The following is a 13450-nucleotide window of genomic DNA, read 5'->3' as shown; positions in this document are numbered from 1 at the left end:
ACACTAGGAGTCCTAATACACAGCATGAAGAGTATACAAACTATAACTAACAGTGCACAAACACCAGAAGAGAAACTAGATAACTGGGAGCTCCTAAAAATCAAACGCTTAAGCTCATGAAAAGACTCCACCAAGAGAGTAAAAAGAGAACCTATGGACTGGGAAAAAATTTTTAGCTATGACATATCTGACAAGCGTCTAATCTCTAAAATCTACAAGATACTGCAACACGTCAACAACAAAAAGACAAATAAGATAATTAAAAAATGGACGAAGGACATGCACAGACACTTCACCAACGAAGACATTCAGGCAGCTAATAGATACATGAGGAAGTGTTCATGATCATTAGCCATTAGAGAAATGCAAATCAAAACTACAATGAGATACCATCCCACCCCAACAAGGCTGGCACTAATCATAAAAACACAAAATAATAAATGTTGGAGAGGTTGTAGAGAGGCTGGAACACTCATGCATTGCTGGTGGGAATGTAAAATGGTATAACCACTTTGGAAAACGATTTGATGCTTCCTTTAAAAGCTAGAAGTAGATGCACCATACAATCCAGCAATCCCACTCCTTGGAATATATCCTAGAGAAATAAGAGTCACCACACGAATAGATATATGCACACCCATATTCATTGCAGCACTGTTCACAATAGCAAAAAGATGGAAACAACCTAGGTGCCCATCAACAGATGAATGGATAAACAAATTATGGTACATACACACAGTGGAATACTTCGCAAGGATAAAGACCAATGATAAATCTGCGAAACATCTCATTACATGGACAAATCTGGAAGGCATTATGCTGAGTGAAATTAGTCGCAAAAGGACAAATATTCTATGAGACCACTATTATAAGAACTCAAGAAAAAGTTTAAACACAGAACGAAGCACTCTTTGATGGTTACAAGGGTGGAGAGGGGAATTCACTAACTAGACAGTAGACAAGAATCATCTTAGGTGAAGGGAAGGACAACACACGATATAGGTGAAGTCAGCAAAACTGAACCAAAGCAAAAGCTAAGATGTTTCCTGAACACAACTAAACACTTCGAGGAACAGAGTAGCCGGGGTTAGGGCCTGGGGATCACAGATTTGGGGGACATCTAGGTCAACTAGCATAACGAAGTTTATTACGAAAATGTTCCACATCCCACTTTGGTGAGTGGTGTCTGGGGTCTTAAAAGCTTGCAAGCAGCTATCTAAGATGCATCAATTGGTCCCAAAACACTTGGAGCAAAGGAGAATGAAGAATACCAAAGCCACAAGGAAAATAATAGCCCAAGAAACAAAAGGTTCACATAAAACAGAGACTCCATCAACCTGAGAAGAGAAGAACCAGATGGTGGTTGGCTAACAACAAACAGCACCCTGACAGGGAACATAACAAAGAGTCCCGGATGGAGCAGGAGAAAAGTGCGGAGCAGAACTCGGCATAAAAAGGCCAGACTTAATGGTGCAACAGAGATTGGAGGAACCACCAAAACTATGGTCCTTGGAGGCTCTGTTAATCAAGAATTCAGACAAAGGTTAGACTGGACTATAAAACATAAAGTAATACTCGTGAAGAGTGTGCTAAGTTAGCTCAGTCAGATACATGAGACCAAATGGGCAGCTCCTGTCTGGAGACAGAATGAGAAGGTGAGAAGGGACAGGAACTGGTTGAATGGACACAAGAAACTGGGGTGGGAAGTGGGAGTGTGCTGTCACATTGCAGGGATTGCAACTAGTGTCACATAACAATGTGTATATAAATTGTTATACGAGAAATTGACTTGAGCCGTAAACTTTCACCTAAAGCACAATTTAAGAAAAAAACAAGTTTTAACTCAAAGAATGACAATTATTTCATTACTCCAAACCAAAGCATACTTTAGTCATTTCTTTGTACCCACCAAGCAGTGGCGTATCCGGGATATCGCACCAGCCCACCACTGTGTAGTTTTTATTAACCAGGTACAGCCCAACATCTTTCCTCAAGCACAGTAATGTGCTAATTAAAAGATTCATAAGCTTGACTTGTATTTTGAGCTGATACTACGGTAAAATTATCTAAAAGAGGGTGTCAGATTTTTGGACAGGGGCACAATTTCAGGGCTTGCCATAGGCGCCATTTTCCATACATACGCTGCTGGTCTTACTGGGTTGACAGACACTGCTCAGTAGTGCAACGCGCCCAGGGCTAGTGCAAAACGTGCCATACCCTAGTTATGCCTCTGCCACCAAAGCTGCATTATTAGTAAAAATTTCTGAAGTGAAATAACATACAAAATCTGTTATTATTTTTAAGATGTGTCTTCAATAAGCCACTTCATAAGGTGAAGTGAAGTTATTGCAATGATGCATTTTCTTAAAGAACAAGAAAACAAATTGTTTCCCTCCAATTATACATCTTCATTTTCCCTAAGATGCCTCATTCAGTTCCTTATATATAGTTGCTCAAGAAATATCCAGCTGACTGATGTTTCTGACACCTCTGTGTCTACTAGGATACTCCTTGTGATCTTTTATGGATTATTTTCTAGAAGAAACACTCACTTTTTTTCTATTCACTCTAAAGTGTGGAATGTAAGATAAAAATAAAGTCTGCAAGTGAATGACAACCACCAGTTTATATTAGAGAGGCAGCTGTAAAAGTTGTGCTCTTGGAAGCTAGAAGCAAAGCTGCCTGAATGCAAATCGCAGCACCTGACCCTACTAGCTGTGGAGCCTAGGGGAAATGCCTTCATCCTTTGTGTCTCAATTTCCTCTTCTACCTCACAGAGCTCTTATGATAATAAATGGGGACGAATAAATAACTTAGGCAATACCTGGCCCAGAATGGGCACTCAGTAAATGGTAGTTTTATTAAGTGTGATTATTTTGTAACTTTTCCTAATTGATAAAACATCATTCTCATTAGGTAACCTTTTAAAACTGTTTTTTGACATGGAAACTTTTTTGTTTTATATAAAAAGAAAAAAAATGCTGATCATACATTACAGAAGAAGAACAACAAAGGATTTTGGAGAAAATCACAGCTCAGGTAGGTTAACAACTGACAAAGAAATCAATGCTACAAATCCGTATCAGGGACTAAAACCTACAGCCAGTGGTCTTTTCCCCACCCCCCAACTTTTTCATACTCTTCTAGGATATGTCTTCAGATAGTGAGAACTTTAAGAACCACCACAAATGACCAATTCTGCCTATTATTGCTGTTACTGAAAAAACAGTATAATCTTTAAGAACATAGCCTTTGCTTTCAGAGATGAACCTGGATTTAGCCTCTCAGCTTCATCAGCTGTGTGACCTTGGGCAAGGTATGTAACCTCTCTGAGCCTCAGGTTCCCCAACTATAAAATGAGAATAATATTACCTACCTAACTGGTCTGATTAAGGATTAAATAAGATAATGCATATCAAGTACTTAGCAGAGTACATCACATATAGGAAGTATGCATAAATGGTAGCTATTATATATATTTTTGATGTAGCTGTAGTTATTATAATCATAAACAAAGCTCTCCTCAGCTAAACCTGGGGGAAGAATCTTGATTTCTGCAAAGATTTCTCCCAAAAGTAAAATAGTCACTATCTCAGTGGCGTGGGGGGGGGGGGGGTGGGGTGGGTAGGGAGATATCCAACAAATAAGGTAAGCACAATGCTTACCTTGTTATCAGGTAATTTCAACAATTTCATATTTTTTTCACATTAAAGATTCTGCTTCTAGGTATGGCTGGCATCTGTCTCTCTTCCAACGCCACAGCACCTTCCTAGAGAATCAAAGCCTCTTTTTGTATTACAATCCCTGATGGGGCAGATGATCCAGTAAGAAAGGTAAGCACGGTCTTGCTTGTGCTTACTTGGTAAACTGGAGTGAAATTGTTCACCACAGATGATCTGGTAAGCAAGGTAAGCACCGTGCTTACCTTGCCTGTTGGATAATCACCCCTGTTTTCAAAAACAGAGTTGACTATTTGTAATTTATTCTTGTAACAAGTAACCCGTTGCCAGCGAGTCAATTCCGACTCACAGCGACCCTATGGGACAGAGCAGAATTGCCCCACAGGGTTTCCTAGGCTGTAATCTTTATGGCAGCATATTGCCACATCTTTCTAATGTGGAGTGGCTGATGAGTGTGGACCACCAACCTTCTGGTTAACAGCTGAGTGCTTAAATTCTCACTTCTTGGATGATGGGAGTTTACTGGAAGTTGAGTATTAGGCTTTGCAATTTAAAGATTAAGGTAGTAAAAACCTACAACCAGGTCAACACAACTTGAAGACTGCTTACCAAGTCTGTAGATTCTTCAGTTCCCTCCTCCTATTGTTCAAATCAAGAAACATCATACTTTCTGGTATTTGAAGTCAAAGAATGAGAAGAGAAAATTTCTAATTATTTGATCTGTAGATTTCTATTAAAATGTCTATAGAAATTTTGACTAGATAACACTGACTAAAAATTGAGTCATAAATCACCTATGAATTTAGCCTGTTACCTTTGACACACACAAAACAGACTTGTTAACTTTTAGCAAGTATTTAAAGATACCACAACATAAAAAACAGGTGGTCTTAGATTTGGAAACAGAATCCAAGGCTGGAAAATATGGAAATACAGGTGAAAATGCTTTAAATAAGGGAACAGAGGGGATACCAGGATTGTATCACTCATACATAATGCTTCTTTGAAACATTCTCATTTCAAAACTTTAGCATTTTATTTTAAACAAATCACCTAAAATCTTGTAGTTACATGATGCCAATTTGAATGTAAACCATGATGTAGTTAAGTGGGTGAGCTTTTCAAAAGACTGGTATTTCAAAGGACAGGAACCTGGGCTTTACGATGTTTGATACTCTTGCATTTAAAAAAAAATATATACTTTTGGTCTGAAAGTTTATCTTCTGGCTCTTTAATGATATCTTTAGTAAAAATCACTGGTATAGCAATGTTTAAATCTTTGAGTGTTCATATTATTGTTTTAAACAAATTCTTAATGGATTATTTAGGAAAATTGTGTAGTACTATAGATCTCTGGAAACTCTGGTGGCATAGTGGTTAAGAGCTACGGCTGCTAACCAAAAGGTCAGCAGTTCAAATCCACCAGGCACTCCCTGGAAACCCTATGGGGCAGTTCTACTCTGTCCTATAGGGTCGCTATGAGTTGGAATTGACTTGATGGCAATGAGTGTGGTTTGGTTATAGGTTCCTGGGTGGCACCAAGGGGTTAAGCTTGACTACTAACCTAAAAGTTGGTGGTCTGAACCCATCCAGTGGCACTGCAGAAGAAAGTACTGGCGATCTGCTTCCATAAAGGTTACCGCCAAGAAAATTCTACGGAGCAGTTCTACTCTGTGATATACGGGGTCACCATGAATTGGAAAAGACTCAAAGGCAAAGGGTTTGGTATAGCAATATAGGGCTGTTAACTGCAAAACAAAGATATAAAAACGAAGGTCCCCAAATCTAACCACAAAACAAAACATGGATTTTTAGATGGCTGTTGCCCAGAATTTCAAACAAAATCTACTAAGGAGAAATCTAAAATTAGTAATATTCAGGGACTCTGGATTTTTTACAATAATTTAATCGAGTTCACTAAAAGAAAGAAAAAGGAATATTAGGATATTTAAAAATATGCAAAAAAGTAACTTTTCAAACAAAAAATCTAGCCAGATCCTCCAAATTAAGTTACTCCATAGCTGTATATCTGATAAGTATACCAACTCTCAAATAATAGCATTTTCAGAAATAGTATCTTCTCAGTATAAAAGCTTATATACAACTGCAAAGATTCTGATTGTTTTCAATACACAAAATAGATGGCCTGCGTATCCTGAATGCAGACCATGATTGATTGGAAGAATAATGTACATTTAATCATCAAAGCTCATTCAAAAGCATGTAAGTGCTTCAATGTATTGCTGTGTGGTATATGACAGAGAGAGTGCTTGCCTTTTAGGAACAGGAATGCACAGAGGGAATTCCAGCATTAAATTGGGTTGACAACTGAGAGAATATGTTTTAGTAGACAACTTTATCTGCAATGTACTTCCTGGTGGTTAAACAGCCTGTGAGACAACTACTAAAACAAATTCCTCTCAGATAAGTCTTTATAAAAGCATGCCATGATGGTTTGAAAACTAAAGGCATCTTATAAATTACAATAGGTTTGCCTAGTGTTTTTTCTTTGAGAGGGTGTAGAGGTAGCAACAGAAGGGAACATGAGGTGTTCCTCAGCATCCTTCAGGGGTGCTGGCAATGTTCTGTCTCTTTAGCTGGGTACAGGATGCACAAGTGTGCTCAGTTTGTGAAAATTCTTTGAGTTGTACACTTATGATGTATGTGTTTTCCTGTATGTATATTGTTATTCTATAAAGAGTTAAAAAAAAAAATACACCAGGTTAGCTTCAGCAATTAAAAGATGATTCCTTTATGGTTTTGAACTGTTTTCCAATGATCGAAATAATCATATTACTAAGTTTACTAGGTAGCCATTAACAACAACTGAAGTTATTGCTAAGGGATAGGCCATACTACTGACTACAAAGATGAACTCCCTTCTATTTCCTTTGTTAAAACCTTAGAATGTCAACAAGCTGAAATTATTCGGAAGTAGAAGGTGAGTTTTTGTTGCCGTTACTCTAGTATGACCCTCACATGATACACTATGTAGGATACTTGATGTTCTACGACAATTATCCACTCAATTTAAATGAAAGCACAAACTCTAATCTAATTTTAACTAATCTTAAAAGCATTTCTAAAATATTAACATGGTCTGTAAAAACACACTTAAATTCCTTATTTCAGGTACAAAAAAGTTTACCGTTCCAGTTTACGCTTCTAATGCAATGACTTCATAACTATGTTAAACTCAACTTTAACTCTTACTCAACTTTTAACTCTGATAATTCTAATTTGACCATATTACACCAGACCCACAGATTGCTAAAGAAAATCACTATTATTAACATTCTTGGAAATAACATTTGACAGCCTACAAAGCTGAAGGCAAAGAAACTCCCTAATATTTACTAAGCAGCTTGAATCTAAGTGCCTCTATAATCCACACACAGAGAATACATTTTCTGAGATGGAAATCTGGTATGAAAATTTCTTTCAAATTATAGCTTGTGACGACAACTAAAAATACTGTATTGTCTGTGTAGCCTTTACCATGGGTTTTGCCATATTTGGCCATTCCTAACTAAGTTTGGAAAGAAAAATTAAATGTGACATAGTGACCAGTTCACTTCCCCAGGGCCTGACCTGGTAACTTTTGAAAAAGAGTGGAAGAATGAAAAATGAGCCTTCAAATGCAGGAAGCCACTAGAAAATAAGAACAACACCATTCCATATCCTAAAATAAGAGCTTTAAAGATTTTCTGTTGAACAGTAAGTCTTGGGGGCAGGGGAGGGTGGGGGGAGGGTGGGCTTCTGCTCACTGTACACACGACACCAATGGGAGTAAGGGCCAGTCCAAGTTCTCAGTTACCATTACTCTGGGTAATAGTTCCAAGCTGTGCGGCACAGCTGGATAGGCCTTGCCAGCAAGGCCATCGCAGCAGTGCTTTGATAGCGTGGGGCCCTGAAGTGTCAGGATATAGAAAAGGCAGCAGTTGTTGGCTGTGAAAACAGTCTGATACAAACCAGATGGGAACTTACTAGATGGGCAACACAAAGGAAAACAATTGGCTCATTCAACAAAGTCAGGCCCCTGCTCCAGAGAATTCACAGAAGACAATAACAGTCACCCAGGGTTGATGCAAACAAGAAACAGCCATGTGGTTACAGTTTAAAGAATTGTTTTTCCTCAGACTAAACAAAGTTTTGATTTCCAATTCTTATATTCATTAATTGTAGTTTGGCGTATTGTAGTTTGGCGTATAGGCCCTTATGCCAAAGAAGAATATTTCATTTATACAATATATACTCTGGTGAAACCAAGACATAGAAACTAATTTTGTGCTGGTTCCTGTTAAGTGCTGTGAACATAGCCTGAGCTATTTCAGGAAACTGGTAAATTTAGAAAAAGATTGATCATGCTGACATGGTAATTAGAAAATATCCAACGTAGTATTTCCAGGACTTCATAAGTCCGAATTGTTTTAATGTAGGCAGAATGACACTACAGGCCATAATCACAAGGCTCTCAGTAGAACTACATTTCTGGTCTAAGCGATTTTTCTCACTTCATTAGATGGGACAGTATTATTGCAATTATATTCATACATATACTGTGTGAGGCTCACCACACAAAAAGTTACCCATTGATTCTGGGTTGACAAGTATAACAGAGACTCAAAATTAGATTTTAAGACTCCTTAAAAAAAAAAATTTTTTTTTTCTTTTGGCAATAGCATTTTACTTAAAGACTTTTGTAGATATGTATTCCACAACAGAGTAATTTGTTTTACTAGTTTAACCAACAGTAAATAAGCATTCTAGCTTAAATAATTCACTAGTAATTGCATTTTTTCCACTGGAAGCCCCAGCGCAACTTGGGCCTCTGCATTTACTACCAATTAAAAAAACCTTAAATTTGTAATCACCATTCTTAGGTGATGGATAAGAAGCCCATCAGGGAAACTCTGGAAAAATGAGATGTACTTCAGCAGCATTTTTGTGCACATATTTGAAAATATTTTATAATTAAGTCACCATGTTAGTTGTTTTCTGCTTAAATAATTAAAAAAATTAATAATTAGGTTTCTGAAAAGAGAAGACATTTATCTATGGAGTTGTGAAAATCACTGGTGGAACATGAGACAAAACTCAGGCTTCCCAATTTGCATTTGCTGCACTGCCCAGATTATTTTCACGGATTCTTTCCACCCTACAAACTGAGGTCAAACATGTAAAGACATCTTTCCTGTTCCATTAGAGCTTTCATCCCATGCAAGGTAATGCTGGAAATAAACCAGAGAAACAGAAGTGGAGTAACAATTTGGAGCTGGTTTATATAGTCATAAGTATTTCCAGCCATAGTTATTTTCTCCCTGTACACTTCCATACATGCTCTGGGTAGGTCACAGACAACAGAGGAATAAAAATGACAACAGTAAGACCAGTTGAGAAACTTATCAGAGTATTACTAGGGCTGAAAAATATTATGCTTAGAAAAGCAACTGCACAACCATAGAACGTACGAAACTTAGCTTGTTGTCAGGTTCATGAAAAAAATTTTGGCCAGTTTCGTTTGAATGCTGAAAACCCCAATATCAGGCAGCAGTTTTTAACAACTTCTGTGAATGCTGAGACAAAGAACATTTAGTTAGCTAATTCAACCTCTCTGAGTTTCAACTTCCTCATCTGCACAATAAAAATAACAACAATAAAAACACCTTTACATACTTATAAGTTTGTTGTGTGAGAATGAACGTTAGGAGAGAATTCTTCGCAAGCTGTAAAGCATTTGCCAAATGTTAGTTTCATCACTGTGGGTTTAGGGGAAGAAACAGATGTACCATACTTGGCAATGACTGTGTCCTAGTGTAACCCTATATAAGACATATTGACTATTTAGAGTATGATCAAACTAGTAAACAGCCTGTATATGAGGAACAACAGTAAAAGGAAAATAACATGTAGACTGTGGGTTATTACTGCTGTCATCAAATATTTAAAAACTTGTCCCACTGAAAAACTTGTTTCTAAACCTGATAGTACAGAACTAGACCCGATATGTAAGAAGTTATGAAGAGAAATGCTAACTCAAAAAGAATAATTAGAGCTTTCCATCCATAAAATGTACAGCAAGGTACTGTGGGATGATCACCTGTCAGGTCTAGTGTTCCTTTTGCTGGCTCCCTTCTCTTCTTTACATTTTGGAGCTGTCTGAGATCTTAAACCCTGGGGTGCTTCTCTTCCCTATCTATACTCTAGGTAATCTTATCCAGGCCCATAGTTTTAAATACTATCTACACTATCAACTCTCAAATTTATACCTCAAGCCCTAAACTCTTTCCTGAGCTCTCTTCTTACAGAAAACTGCCTTCTTGATCTCTCCATTTGGATGTCTAGTAGGCTTCTCAAACTTTACATGCCCCACACAAAACTACTGATTTTCCTCTCAGTCTTCCTGATCTCAGTACATGACACTATCATTCAAGCAGTAACTCTCAGATCAAAAATTAGGAGGAATTAATCCGTGGCTCTACTTACCATCACAAACCACATCTAATCCACTTACTATTTTTTGAAATGAACTCATTGATCAGAAACTGTATCAGCTATACCATCAAAATACAGCCTGAAGCTGACCACTTTTCCAGCTCCACCTTGGCTCAAGCCACTATCACCTTTCACCTGTAATGCTGCAACAGACTTCCAATTGGTCTCCCTACTTCCATTATTGTAACTTTATAGCCTATTCTCTACCTAAAAGCCAGACGGATCTTTTAAAAAATGTAAGTTAGAGTTTCTCACTTCCCTGCTCAAACCCTCCATGGATTCCCATCGTACTCAGAATACAAGCCAAATTCTTTCTCAGAGCCTGCAGGGCTCTACATGATCTGGCTGCTGCCTATATCTCCTATCTCCTACCACTGCCACCCGGGCATACTTCTTGCCAGCCACACTGGCCTTCTGCTGTGCCTTGGGCACAGTAAGCTCACTCCCTCCTCAAAACCTTTCTTCCTATTCCTTCGGTATAAAATACTCTTCCCTAGACACTTGCAAGGCTTCCTCCTTTACTTCGTTCTCTGTGCAAGCATTGCTCCTTCAGAGGAGACTTCCGTAACCAAACCATCTAAAGTAGCAAGCCACCCACCTGGCTTCCTCTGCTATTCATTGCCTTGCTTTATGATTTTTAAATTTATACTGGTGGAAATGCAAATTGGCATAGATATTTTTGAAATAACTGCAGCCACACTTTTAAAAAAGTGTTTCACTTTTTATTTGGAAATAATTTTAAACTTAGAGAAAAGTTGCAAGAGTAAGAACAGTATGACCGCTCATATACCACTTACCCAGCTTCACCTATTGCTGACATTTTCCCCATGTTTCCAGTTTGTCTGATTATGTCCCCATGGCCGCATCAGGTTATGCACTCTTAGACAGAATACTGTATAGGAGATGTGTCCTGCTCAGATATCACGTCTGGAGGCACATGATGTCCATCTGCCTCTCTAGGTAATATGAATTTTGATCACCTAGTCAAAGTGCTGTCTCTTATTTTCCCTTTTAATTATTGAGCAATCTGTGAGGAGATACTTTAAGACCATGCAAATATACTGCTTCTCATCAAAATTTCCTTCCACATATAGCATTCGTTGGTAAGTCTAGCCTGATCTAATCTTTGCTATGATGGTTGCAAAGCACTGACCTTCCAACTCCAGAACTCATTCCACATTTACCACTCAACACTTGGCATTCTTCTGTAAACTCCTTATTTTCCTTATAGCACTTATCACTATCTGCAATTGGAAATTTATTTGCTTACTTGTTTATTATCTGTCTTGTACACAAGTATATAAACTCTGGGATCCTGTTTTGTTTACAACAGTATTCCTAAAACTTTGAACAGTGGTGCCTGGCACATAGTAGGTACTCAAGAATGAATAAATGAATGGAGGAAGGAAAGTGAAAGAAAACTGTAAACAAGGCCCCTGTGCTAGATAGAATAGACTAAATTACATCAAAAATCTCTTTTAAGATTCTCAAGGGCTAGATAGTACATTTAATCCAACAAACGTTTACTGAGAACCTACCATTTAAGGCACTGTGCTAGAGAGCAGGTGTTGCAGAGATGAATGAGAAAAGGTCATCGACTCTAAGGAATTCACTCGCTAGTGAAGAAGGCAGGCTGTAAGAAAATACCCATAAAAGGTATGCTACAAGGACTAAAAGGGAAGTATATTCCAAATAGTATAGACCCTTAAAGGACACCACAGTGAACCAAGAAGTTTGTATGTGATGGGGAGGTGGTGTCAGAGGGCAAGAACCCCCATTGCTTTGGAGTTGATTCCAACTCATAGCAACCCTATAGGACAGAGTAGAACTGCCCCATAGGGTTTCCAAGGCTGAAATCTTTATGAAACCAGACTGCCACATCTTTCTCCCGCACAGCAGCTTGTGAGTTTGAACCACCAACCTTTTGATTAGCAGCCAAGTACTTCACCACTGTGCCACCAGGGCTCCTTCAGAGGGCAAGAGAAGGGATAACTCTAAGTAGAGGCACAGAGAAAAGCACAGGGTGAAAAAAAAAAAACAGCTTGGATTTGAGAAAAGCAAATAATACAATCTTAGACACAGGGGATGCTGCTAAGTGTAGGTTGAAGGATGGGAAAGGAACAGAATTATGAAGTGTGTATGGTTACACGTGACCCTAGGAATCACCAAGCTCCATCCCCTCATTCAGTAGATAAGTGATCCTGTTTATTCCACACTTGTTCCCCTGTGCCCCTCTTTCCCCCTTTTCCACTTGAACTTTATGCATAATTTTCTGCTCTTTCCCTCTCTCCTTTTCTTCCTCCTCCACTGCTTCATTTACCCCTCCTTTTCCCTTTTTTCTCTGCCTCCTTTCCTTTCTCTGCACTTACCCTTTTCTTCTCTCGGAACTACACCTTTCTTCCTCTCCTGTCAAGAGTAGAAAAGGGATAGGGTCAAGGATGCAGATGGGTCACCTTTAAAGAAGGAAAAACCACAGCTCTTTCTTCAACTCGAAAGAGAAAAATGAGAAGATAAATGTAGAGCCTTAAGAAGCTGGGGCTAGGGTAGCTATAATGTTCACATCTGAAAGGGTAGACCTAGAAAAGCAAAAGCATATACTAAAAGAGATCTGAGGTGATAAAGCTGGGATTAGGAACTTGGGGAAAAGGGTTAGAACAGGTACTGTTTGGGAGCTAACTAAGATCAATATGAAATTAATGAAAGAATTGCTAGGAAAGGCAAGAGTCCAGTTCAAGTCCCACAGCAAGTTCCTTAACAGGCTGTTATGTACACAAATTCCATCTTGATCCAGCAGGACTTCATGGGCAGGGAACAAAATCAGGGACCTTTGACAGCAGAAGAAACCCAGAAAGGAAATAGGGAAGTCTTAGACAGTGGTAAGTCAGTACTAAATTGGATAACCACCACATAGGTCAGGCAAGGTATGGGGCCTCCAGGAATAGCCAGTCAAAAGGAATAGGGGCTGAGTGAATGAAGGTGCCAGTACAGGTCAAGGAAAGAATGTATGACTGAAGTGGGTTCATTTAACTGATTCATTAGCCACATGACAATAGCTGCTGCCTTGTCCCATTACCCTAAACAAGCCAGGTTAGGGAAGGAAGGAGAAAAGAAGTATTAGACTGTATCCTGAATAAGACAAATATCCCTACATACTCCGAGGAGCATACATTTTTTAAAGAACTCAAGGTTTAAAGATGTATTTATATTAAATTATTTTAAATATGTTCGTTGAACAAGGAGAAAAAAATTTTACAAGTCAGTTTATCCCTCAAACA

General features: G+C 38.4%; 1 protein-coding gene across 14 annotated transcripts in view; it reads right to left on the bottom strand.

The window, feature by feature from the left end:
• Positions 1–13450, bottom strand: part of KIAA0586 (KIAA0586 ortholog) — a 148049-nt gene that overhangs the window by 26678 nt on the left and 107921 nt on the right. For 2 of the 14 annotated variants that reach the window (XR_775651.3, XR_010323169.1), the window contains exon 31: positions 4290–4350. The exons of the other annotated variants lie outside the window; for them this stretch is intronic. The gene's annotated coding sequence lies outside the window, so the exon portion shown is untranslated. The remainder of the gene's footprint in view (positions 1–4289; positions 4351–13450) is intronic. 14 annotated transcript variants of the gene reach the window in all.

The sequence above is a fragment of the Loxodonta africana genome, chromosome 10, assembly GCF_030014295.1.
Source record: "Loxodonta africana isolate mLoxAfr1 chromosome 10, mLoxAfr1.hap2, whole genome shotgun sequence".
Classification (NCBI taxonomy): Eukaryota; Metazoa; Chordata; class Mammalia; order Proboscidea; family Elephantidae; genus Loxodonta; species Loxodonta africana.
The sequence above is the reverse complement of the archived record's forward strand: the minus strand, read 5'-3'. Positions and strand labels throughout refer to the sequence as shown.